Below are 12,054 nucleotides of genomic sequence, written 5' to 3' on the forward strand. Positions count from 1 at the left end.
CATGTGTTTAGTGTGAAAACTGCTGAAATTGTTTCCTTGGGAGGACAGCTCAAGTCACACCAGGAGAATCTCAAAAATACTACAACATCACTGGAAAAATCAGAAGAGATTACTGTCTTCTAAACAAACTGTATGGAGGGCTCACATGATAAATTAGATGGCCAATGGGTAATATGAGGTAAATTCTTGGCATTTAATTGGAAAATATTGAAGTTAAATTAGGTTAAATTTTGACTGCACCAGAAGCTGTAGACACATTGTTTAATCCTAGAAGAACAGTCGTCACAGACTCTTTAAAATCAAAAACATTTGCACTTACTGGTCTAAGATAATGTTCAATGTTAAACATTACAAACAAATAACCACCAAGATATAGCAGACACCATTTCAGTCAAGGTTCAAGGACACAGGGGATCTACCTTACCACTGGCAAAAGAGTAGAAGCCCTATCAGGATGACAATGATTGCTCTCCTTCTCTTCGTGGACACCATCAGCTGATTTTGTCACTCAGGCACTACCAGAAACTCTCTCATAAATACCATGCTATCAGTTTTGATAAAGATTTCAGTGTCATGTGAAACACTAATCCAAGAATGGTTATGTCAGGACTGTCTTAGGTGGTCTCCTGTCTACCCATGGTACTATGGAGGATACAGGCTGATTACTTCTTGTGATTTGTGTGGTAAGTACCTTGACATATTCTAGCTGAAGAAGTTAGTGGATAACCCTATGTGCTCTAAACCCTGCTAGTCTGTTCTTCTGTTATGCCATTACTATAAATAAATTGTCCATCTGTTAAAATTTACACTTTTTCATAGATACTTCAACCAAATAATTGCAAAAAATGAGTACAGTTATAAAAAAATGTTATTTATTGGAAGAACAGACAAGTGGTTCACTTATTAATTAACTCCTTCTTGTATTCTTCTAAAATCCCAGAATAAAAGATTATTCCAGACCCACTCCCAAATATTGTTTTGACATGAGATTTTTATATTTTATTTTCTCATACAGCTGTATGAACTGTCCAATAGAGTTAATTTTATGAAGTCACTAGTATCTCATACATGATTTCTTTTGTGTTTCAAGAAACTGCTGGTCATAATTTTCCTTATGATTTGTAAATCCATTCCTCTGGCTTTCTTTAAGGCATAAAATACATAATATCATCGGCTAAAGTCATTATAATTTACAACTATCTATTTTCTTTACTTTCTATTATATTAACTTTACCATGAATGTTTATTATCATTTTTGAAAACACCACTATTACAATGTATGTGTATATACAATTCTAAAATAGTTTGTCATTTGTCTTTTGTTCTTAACATATTGTTTTCACTCACAGAAGATATCACTGTAGGCTAGTGGTTAGCGAAGAATATTTTGTGAAATACATACTGTTGTTGCTGACTATTCCACAAAGAAGATATTAAGATTATTTTTACACAAATAGCTGCAAACAGACATGAACTGTTCCTTCTTCAAGCCAAGGCAGCTGAAGCAGTGCAAATCAGGAAGTTGTACAGCCATACTGCTGAAGTACCAAGTTAACATTTCCTTCAAGAGCTCTTCTAGCTGTGCCAGAAAGAGATACTGATGTTATACAGGAGTTATTTCTCATTGACCTCCCTGGTGTTCCTATTGTTGATAGCATTTAAAATATGTGTACAGCTTACTTCAGTGATATGAGGTCATTATTAAGCTTAACACCAGTAGCCTGAGGAAATGTGTTGTGGTTTGGTTTTTTTGCCATTGCCTGTTCTTCTCTACTTAAAAACAAACAAACAAACAAACAAACAAACAAACAAACAAACACAAGACAAAAGAACACAGCTGTGATCACCTCTCTGAGCAGAACTACCCCTTCAACAAGAGAATCCTGCCATAATTAAATTATTATCTGCTCTACCCTTGGCAGAAATAATAAGAATTATCATTAAACTCAAAGTGACTGACTTTCTCAGGGAGTATATCTGAATGGCCCAAAGCACTGCAGACTTTTATCCTAGGCAATTCTGGTTGGAAGCAGAACTGTAAGAAAGAGATTAAATGACGCTTAAAGTTGCTTGCCTCCTGTGAGAAACCGACTGTGACTTCTGATTGTTTTTTTCTATGATTAATTGTAAAATTTTGTTTCAAACCTCACATGCTCTTTTACAGAAATTGACATAGAATGTTTTGCTCACAAAAAAGACCAGTGGTGCCATGGGTGGGAAGACCATAGGATAATTGTTCAGTAGCTACTTGAGACTGTAGAAGACAGCAGAACACAGTATCATAGACTTTGTCACAACTGTAAAAAAAAATACATATAAAAGGTCTCTTCTGACTATATGGCTACCCTAGCAAGACAGCAACATGAGAAGCTGCCAAATGCTCCTGATATCACTGGAAAGTAAAGTCTTAGCAGACAGCTAACCTTAACCACCTAGCTACACTAACAAGCAATTGGTGTGATTTTACAGGGAAGGGGGCAGGATCTTAGTATGTCACTAGCTAAGAGTAGATTACCACGACAACTCTAAGTTCCAAAAAGAAGGGTATGAAATCAACCAAATAGGTAAGAATAAGTAGGATGCGTTATTTATTTGGGAAGAGATGAGATTAATAAGGACGAAGGGAGGAAGGTAAAGGGTATATAAGAGATACTAGATCACATGATCAGGTCAGCCCTGCTCTTGATCACTGTAGTTTGGGACAGGACTATAATCCCTTGATAGTTTGTTTGTTTGTTAGTTGGTTAGTTTATTTGTTTTTAACATACACTTCTTCAGTCCAGAAAGGCAAATGTGTTTTTCCCTGGTGTTGTTGAGGGCATACTGCAGTGCTTTTCCAAACTTTGACAAAAGAACACCCAGAAGGTTCCTTGTAATAACATCATCTCTTCTTAACAAAAATATTTGAAATTCTGCAATGTGAAACAAAAGCTGTGAAAGAAAAATAAAATGCTCTGAGGACTATGGTGAGCCAAAGTGACTACCAACATGCTGAAGAAAATGTGAAGCAGACAAATGACTAACAAAGTAATTAGAAATCTCATAGAAAATATGCAAAAGAAAAACAGCAAAATACATAAAAAGTAGACTGAAGAATATTGAGCTACAGAAGACATATCTTGAAATATATTTCTCTTAAAAATTTAGTTAACTGTCACAGTTTGTGAGGTTTCCTCAGGTGATTTCATTCTAGCTATAAGCTTGTTTAATAATGATTGGGCCCTTAGTCTATGCAATATGCAGTGTATAGTAGGACACAGTCGATTTTATTGGTTTGCAACTTCACAGCCTATTCTTAAAAGGAAACTTACAAGTACTTTTACAGAACTAGCAACAGCAAGAAGAAAGTAAGTAAGGAAAACAATGGTAACAGTAAAATGATCATGTCTTCTCACAGGTTAACAAGTACAGATTTGAAGGTGTTTAAACAAACAGTTTACAGTACCTTTCTGGTTTCAATTTTAAAAAGCAACTATATATCTATTTTCTCAAACAGTTATTGGAAGGGTTATGAGAAGGACAGGTTTATCAGCAGCTGGTTATTGTTTAACTTGGACTTAATCTCCAATAGGATATTTTCTAATTTGGGGATGAGAAAGTTGCTGGCAGCAGCTCTAATGTGGTTGTTTAAAATATGTCAGCAGCACTGAATGTAGGTATTCTAGATATTTTTATATTTTCATAGATACTATTATCATGGTATAGATACTATTCGCATAGATATGTATTATAAGTTGTTAAAAATAAATAATGAAGAACTATGACAGAAGAGAGGAAAAGAACTTTTATATTTCGTTTTAAGGGAAAAAATGTTACTTAACACTAAGTAAGGCAAAAACAGACACCCTAAAAAGCGTTTTGGAAAATAGCTGCCTAGGAAAAAGGAAGGTGAGGGAAAAAAAAAAGGCACAAAATCAATTTCTATGTCATCATTCATGTGATATGTGTGTCTGTACAGAAAGAAATGTTGAGACTATATGTTTCCCTTTTTCAGAGTTTGACAGAACTGGCTGTTTCAGTATATAAACCTGGTAACATGGTGTTAAGTGATCATCCACTTGTACTTCAGTGTGCTCTATGTTGTCCAGATAAACTCTTCTTATTGTGAAATCTTCCCAAAGATATGAGGTAAGGAAACAAATTGTGCTTTGTGTTTTTTTCTTATACAATCACATTCCAGTTGCCTTCAGTCAGGAACAGGATCCTGTGTAGCTACCACACAGCAACAGATGATGAAAGCATCTTCAGAAAAGATAACACAAAGTTGAAACTGCAAGGGATTCCTCACTTCAAAGTAGTTTTGGGGAATGCCTTTTCTTTCTTACCTCTCCTAAGGGCAGGTATATGGCAAATACATATGAGAAGAAGCAATGTTTGACAGAAGAGATATGCATACTGAGGAAACTTTTACATATAAAAATCTGAATCATTGCCTAATTTTGAACACTGTAGCATTAGAAAATGTAAGTTACTTTAATCTATTCTCTTTACAACTACACTATGAGGTTTCTCAGACTATATGCATTGCAACATGAATCACAAACTGCAAAGCCAGTTTGGATCCTGAAAGAATAAGGCATAAGAACACATTTTTTTCTTCTTTAAAGCAATAATAAACAAATAAATAAATAAAATACTACTCTATCACCAACAAAAAAACATTACAAGTAACCAATAACCTTCTAGTAACAGACAAGGTACTGATCTGGAATAATACAGAGAAAGTATAGTAAAAAACTTTATGATCAATTCCTATTTAACAACAGCTGTGAAGCACATAAATTCCTTTGAAATATCATGGGGTTTTCTGGAACCAGCTTTTTGGCAAAACAAAGTAGGAAACGGTAGAACACAACAATACATAAAGCGTAGTGCATTTGCTCATCACCCTTTCAGGTAAAGGGATTAAAAAATCCTAGACTTAAAAAGGCAGACATTTAAAGCAGCATGGTGTTAGGTGGGATTTTATAAAGGAAGCCATATCAAGTTTTATGCAGATGTATGCACATAACAACAGCACATTTGGTTTGCCCAGTGTGTTTACATTGTGGTTTAGTATTTGCCCAGGACTGCTTCAGTTAGTGTAAGATAACTTAAAATTATGACTGTCTTGAATTTTAAGTGAGGAACTACCTTTAACCAGAATAGGTCAATAACTTTCTTCGTAAAGAGTATGTAGGACCACATAAATACGGTGGTTAGAGACTGGCACTGTCAGTTGAGGGCGAGATAGAGATATACTCAGATTCTTCAGTAGACTTTAGCTTTTTTATGTCATGGAAAATTTGAATTTTAACTGTGGAGATAGTCCCTCTGATTACCAAACCTTGCATATCCAGGTGGGACACATGACAGGGGATGCTGCTATATTAACTTGTTCCTTTTGGAAGATCTGTATAGTGGCTTGAAGATGTGCAATAAATTAATCTTCTAGCTTCCTGACAATTCATACGTTGTCTGGTGATATACTGAATAGAGCTTGGATTGATTCTGTGTAGATAATTGGCCTCATCAGATAAACTATGCACTATTCAGAGACATTCACCTCCTTTTCTAATAACATTTACAACATCATTCAATATATTTGCAGAAAATATTGTCCAAGAACTCCATCTTTCCATCACTCCATGTCAATGTTGTTGAATCTATGAAAAGATAAGCAAAATACTGAAGAATTGAATTTTCTAGAATTTACCTGAAATGTTCAAGTAACAAGAATGTGACACAATACAAACTGAACTTCTATAGTTAGCAAATGAACCACTTAAGCTGCTTACAACAATGCTGATACTATCAAGACTCATAACTCAAGTACCAAAACCATCATGGAGCCAGAAATGAGATTTTTCTAGAAATGTAAATAGCATCATCCTTTCATAGGATGATGCTGATAACGTAAGTCTACGTTTTACCCTATCGTTATTGGTCTCTTACCTTTTTTTCTTTATTCACATACTTCAGCTATCAATGCTAAACTTTAGCATGCACCTTCTTCACACTTCTGAATTCAATCTCTGCTTTTTCAGTCTCCCTTTTGAAGTTCTCATCCTTGTTCAAAGTTAACACTTGCTGTAGCAACAGTCAAGTTAGATATCATCCTTCACAATGTAACAAACACCTTTTTTTTTTATGGCAGAAATAGAAAAAGGAAAAGTCTCATTATGCAAGATATTGATGATAGAAGAAATCAGAAATGTTATAATGTGTTTACAGTCAAAAAGGTTTAACTTAAATACAGGCTTGATGTGAGCTTGGGTGGTCGTGATAACACAGAAGCAGTGTGTTTAGAGGACTGTGGTTTTAAGCAAGAAAGACAGACTTAAAGCAAGAAGAGAACTGGAGGTGGAGAAACTAAGTGAAGAAAAGTAAATTATGCACCTGAAGTCAGCAGAAAAGTCAAAGAGATAAATTAGTCTTAGAGTATAAAAGTGAAAGTTTGGCTGGGATGGAGTTAATATTCTTCATGGAAGCTCAGGTGGTGCTGCAGGATTTTTTGTGACCAAAACAGTGTTGATAACACATCCATGTTTTTAGCTGTTGCTGAACAGTGCTTGCATGACATCAAGGCATTCTGTTTCTCACTCTGTTCTGCTAGCAAATATGATAGGGGTGGGCAAGCAGCTGGAAGGGGACACAGCCGGGATAACTAACCTGAATTCACAAAAGGCTTATTCTGTACTATATAATTTTGTATTCAGAAGTAAAACTGATAAGACTGGCAGGGAGGTGAATGAGTGGGGTCCAAGGTTGCTTTTTAGGGTCTAGCTGGACATCCATCATATAGTAGGAAATTATTCTTTTTGTGTCACTTATCCTCCACTTTTTTTTTTTCTTTCTCCCTTCACTTATTAAAAGTTTTTTCACTTTAATAATTCTCTCCCCCATCCAGCTATAGTGGAGTGAGTGGGGCCTTACTTGATAGCTAGGGTCAAACCACCACAGAGACGTGTATCTCTTCTTCTGTTATAAGAAAGAAACCTAAAGAAATAAAGAATTATTGTGACATCAGCCACCATATCCTGCAATTCATCTTTGTGGGTTTAAGTCTTAGGGTGCATTATCTCCATGCTCTGATGTAATGTGCTTAACTGTGTGCTTCAATAATGTTACAACTGCTGACTTCTACAAATTTTCCAGTCTCCCATGTGGTTATTTTGTGTGTGTGTGTGTTTAAAATACACCATAAGTACTGAAAGTGACATTTTGTTTTGTTACAAAAGGTGAGACTGAACAGTGTTTGTCTTCCCTCAATAAAGCAGATGACCTCTGAATTTGCGGTTCAAATTTTCCACATTAGCCTGCAAAATAACATTTTTAATATGAAAAATAAAAATAATATCCTCAAAGCAAGCTTCTTTTGCAGAAGGAACTTTCAGAATAAAAATGTGGATATGTCCTCAAAATTCTAATTTTCAACTATATTGAAAAACTAAATATTCCATTAAAAAGAGCTACTTAAATAATTTCCAAAAATCCTGTGAAGCTATCATTCATCATCTCAGGAAGTGTATTTATGGTGTCTTTGTTTATTTATTGATATAAATATTATAAGCTCATTATATTGAGGTTGGAAGGTACCTGTGGAGGTCATCTTGTCCAAACTTCCTGCTCAAGAAGGGTCACCTAGAGCCAATTTCCTGGGACCACGTCAGATGACTTTTGGAATTTTAAGGATGAAGAATCCACAACCTCTCTAGACAAACTGTAACAGGGCTCGGTCACTCTCACAGTGAAAAACTGTTTCTTTATGTTCAGAAGGAACCTGCCGTGTTTCAGTTTGTGCTTAAAAGGTCCTTTTCTGTAAAGATTATCTAGCCTGGAAGTCCCAGCTGATTAATGAAGACGTTAAACAGAAATGGACCCAGTACTGAACTTTGGGGTGCACTGCTAGTTAGTGGCCTCAGAAAGTCAGTGATGTGCTAATTATTGACTACCGACTAGCTGACAGCTAGTTGTTGACCCCAGCTTAAAATAATAACACTTAGTTCTCTGGACTTTTAAAACACAACATGTAATCTTCAGTAATCTTTATTCTTCTTTTCTTTTTAGTCATTTTTATTGTCTTTTGCTCTTCTCTTTTCATTTGTTTTGGATTGTGTTTTGTTTGGGGTTTTTGTTTGTTTTTTCTTCCCTTTGTTGTTGTTGTTGGTTTTGGGTTGTTTGTTTGTTTTTTGTTCTGACCTTACCAGTTTCACCTAGAAATGTTGCTAGGAAAACAGAATTGCAGACTCATTCTTTTATTCTAGATGCATAATAGAAGCATTCGGTTTTTCAGCAGAAGTACACCACTTTAGTGGTGAGCCTGAACTGCATAATATTTAATACCACAACATACTAAAGTAAACTTCTGGAAAAAATTCTTCAAGTGGGCATTGTTTCTTTTCAGTCTCCACCATGATCCGGAATATATTTTTTTTTTCCTAGCTCTTTTGTAATTTGTTCACAAATTGATCACTTTGTAAGAACAATGGGCACTGTCTGGAGACTAGAACATTTTACCTCTTAGGTAGAGGTTACTTTTCAGGACAGAACTTCAATTTTCTTGAATGAAGCCTGGGATTTTTTTTTTTTTTTTGGGGGGGGGGAGCAGAGAGGGGCGACACATTGTTAAGCAACTGTTTCTGTGTCATAGAGATACTGATATTTAAAAATACCCTTTTGAAACTCTTCCAAATCCAAATAGGTAAAGTCAAATGCTATTATAAAAGCTATGGATTATTTTGCTGTTTGTTTCTGGTGACACATAGTTGCTGACTTTTTTAGTAGAAATATCTATCATGAGAAGAAATGGCAGTAGAACATGTTGTATGGATTGAGGCCTTGAGAGATCTTAGGGTAATTTAACTGACATACCTGTTTAAAGTGCCTTAGTTGATGAAATTCCTACTTTCTCAGACAATATGCTCTGTTTTGGCTCAATAATTGCAGCCTGGCAGACTTTAACTTCAAGGCTCACAAAGAGAATCTTCTGACATTTTGGAAGCATGCAGCAAAACTGCAATTATTTTTAAACATAAAAAAAATGATTCAAATAATACCCATGTTTTTACCAAAGCTGCTATCACTGTCAGTGTTAAGTGATATGGAGGCAAGATTCAACTAAACATTTTCAATATACCATATCTGTTGTGTGGGTCACACAGATTCAGCAAGGTTGGAGCTAATGATCCTTGGCAATCACATCGGTTCTCATCTGGCACATTGAATCATATCTGTTGTTGACAGATGAGTCCAGTTTTTAAGGGAGCTTCACACAACCCTATTATCTTCATCATTTCAGCTAATTACTCATCCTTTTTTGTACCCCCAGCCTTTATAAAAAAACCAATACTTCTGTGAATGCAGACAAATATATAAATAATAGAAACTGCATTCACTATTAATTATGGATACAGCACGGCATCTAAGGAATTGTAATCTGCAGTGAAAATTTGAATCCTAGAGTAAATGATTTTCTGAGAACACTGCACAGTAGTTAGACAGCTTGTAACCACTGTTTACTGTGTTAATTCATTGTTTATTCATTGTTGTTTTATGCCTTCCTCTCTTTTTGCCACATCCGCCCGTTTTCCTTCATTTCTAATTTAGACTGAAGTTTCCTTTTGGCAAGTGCATTTTATTTCAATAACGGTGCTCTGTGAGCTTCCAGGGAACTTGCATCCTTTCCTCTGGCCAAATTCTGCCATTTTGGCTCCTTGAGATTCCCCTGTTCGATTTCAGATGAACAAGGCTGTCAGCATACATCCTCTTCCAGTTACAGCTACTGCCCACAGTTGCTTATCACCAGTGCCTCAGACCTGACAGCTATGAAGCTTCGTTTACATGAATTGCATTTATTTCAATCAAAAATCAGGCTACTGCACCTCTGTGATACGAAAAGCAAATCTTAGCCACTTTGCCTGTCTCAAACAGAAGACAGTTGGAAAACATCTGCAAGAGAATCAGGCAGGACAAGGGAGCATCATCTTACCACCTGCAAGGAAGCAGCTCTGGAGTTGTCTGACATAGCTACCACAGGTGCCACGGGTGTGGCTAGAACTGTTTTCCTTCACAACATGTAATGTCAGCGGATCATCATTTTATTTTAAAGATGGGTTGCATGGCTGCAATCCTGTGTGCAAGGTCACACTATGGCCTAGGATGTGCAAATGCAGATACACCACAGCATTGCATTGCCCCTTCAAGCCAAAACGTTGCTGCACAAGGCAAAGGCAGTTGTGGGATATTTGTACTTACTTAAGGATGCCATTTACGTCATGAGAGTTTGTATTCAATAGTAAGTAAATTGGACCCCATATAGTTTTATAGTTTAAAACATCTAAGACTTTAGCTCAAAGATCCACAATAGCAATAAATATAATTTAATATTTATATATAACTGTGTGGTGTGCAACTAAGTGAAAGGAGGCCTATTAATAGTGATACTTAGAGCTCAGATTGGACCTTCCAAACTGTCTAAATCATCCGGCCCTTAAATGGTGAAAGAAAAATATTCACTGATGAATAAATATTAAAGAATATGTTCATACATAATATTCAACTTGTTTCTTTGTTTTTAATGTGTATGCATTTCTAATGATGTTTTAACACACCAGAAAAAAATTATTTGATTGTTGTTTTTTTTTTTTTTTTTTATATTTAGTTGGATCAAGCTATTTGCATTTGGGGGTTGAGGAAATTCTGAAATTACATAAAAACTAGGCCTCTCAAAGTTTGCAATTATTTTTACTTTGCTGATACTACTTAGTAAAAATATATTTGATAGCTTTCAAAACAGAACTGAGGGAACATTCTGCAACTCCTGATGACAAACATATGTAAGACACAGATGGAGGATTGAGTTTTCAGAAATACAACTATTTATTTCCCAAATAATTGTTTTCCTCTTACATTGTTTTGTTTTGTTTGTTTGTTTGTTTGTTTTACTTTGTTTTATATTTTTTGTTTGCTTTTAATAACATCAACAAGATATAGGAAGAAAATGAATGCCCATATAAAAAAAATTGTGGGTGGTACCTCACTTCTTTGGTGTTTAAAGTTATTTCCTTTAGTTAAATTTAACAGAAATCCAAGAAGGTCTGCTCTGACTAGCCTTGCCCTTCCATGCCCCCCGTAATTCCCATGTAATGTGACCTTGCAGTATTTCTGGCTAAAGATGCACTATGAAAGCTTTTATTCAATATTTAGGCTCTAATCATGTAATGAGGTGCTCTTCTAAATAGCAAGCAGAAAATAGATCAAACCCCTATAACGACCTCCTGTTTTTTCTGGTCACCTAAGCATCATATCTTCTCATGTGATGTTGAATACAAACAGAGATGTCTCTTTGTGGAATAATCACTGTTGTTGGCTTATGCATTGCTGTTTGAGCAAGAACATGCATATACACACTCTTATGCTCCAGCTTGTTAGTGTTCTAGTAGATTAAACATTTCTAATGAACTCTTTGCAGATCTGAATACCACATGAACCTTTAGAGATTCACCCATACATAATATTCACTTTTTGTACTCTGATCAAAAACTTGAATTCCACACAGGTGTTTTTTACATACATTATTTGGAAAAAGAAAGTTGTTTCTAGATAAGTGACATGACTAGCACAAAACTATGGAATGACTATTTGAATTGAGCTAACATGGGAAAAAAGAGAACAAAACATTACAGGGCTTCTTTTATCCTTTAAGCACAGAATTAATTTTTCTTTCCATTTATAAGAACAATAATTTCCAAGGCCTGCTTTCAAGTCATGAATATTTTACCCAGAGCTCTCCCTGAGAGGGAGAGAAACAGCTTTTCAACCAGCTGGTGCAGGGTTATATTTGGCATATGGAGCCTGGATCCAGTTATTGACTTAGAAGCCCATAAATACCCCCTTAACAACAGTGCTGTGTGTAATACACATCGTTGGGGAACTTCTTAACACAGATTTCTAAGATATCCAGTCTGCTTGTCTACCAACAATACAATACACAGCAAAGCAGAAGACTTGAATTTAGGTCAGGTTGATAAAATCCTGAGTCTGACAGAAGACGAGATGTCATCAGTAACAGAC

General features: G+C 35.5%; 1 long non-coding RNA gene across 1 annotated transcript in view; it reads left to right on the forward strand.

Moving 5' to 3' along the window:
- Positions 1–407: 407 nt before the first annotated feature.
- The window catches only part of LOC139826496 (uncharacterized), a 32,854-nt gene continuing 21,207 nt past the window's right edge, over positions 408–12,054 (forward strand). Inside the window, exons 1-2 of the long non-coding RNA XR_011736593.1 lie at positions 408–683; positions 3,995–4,128. This is a non-coding gene — a long non-coding RNA (uncharacterized lncRNA). The remainder of the gene's footprint in view (positions 684–3,994; positions 4,129–12,054) is intronic.

Source organism: Patagioenas fasciata, chromosome Z, assembly GCF_037038585.1.
Source record: "Patagioenas fasciata isolate bPatFas1 chromosome Z, bPatFas1.hap1, whole genome shotgun sequence".
NCBI classification, from domain to species: Eukaryota; Metazoa; Chordata; class Aves; order Columbiformes; family Columbidae; genus Patagioenas; species Patagioenas fasciata.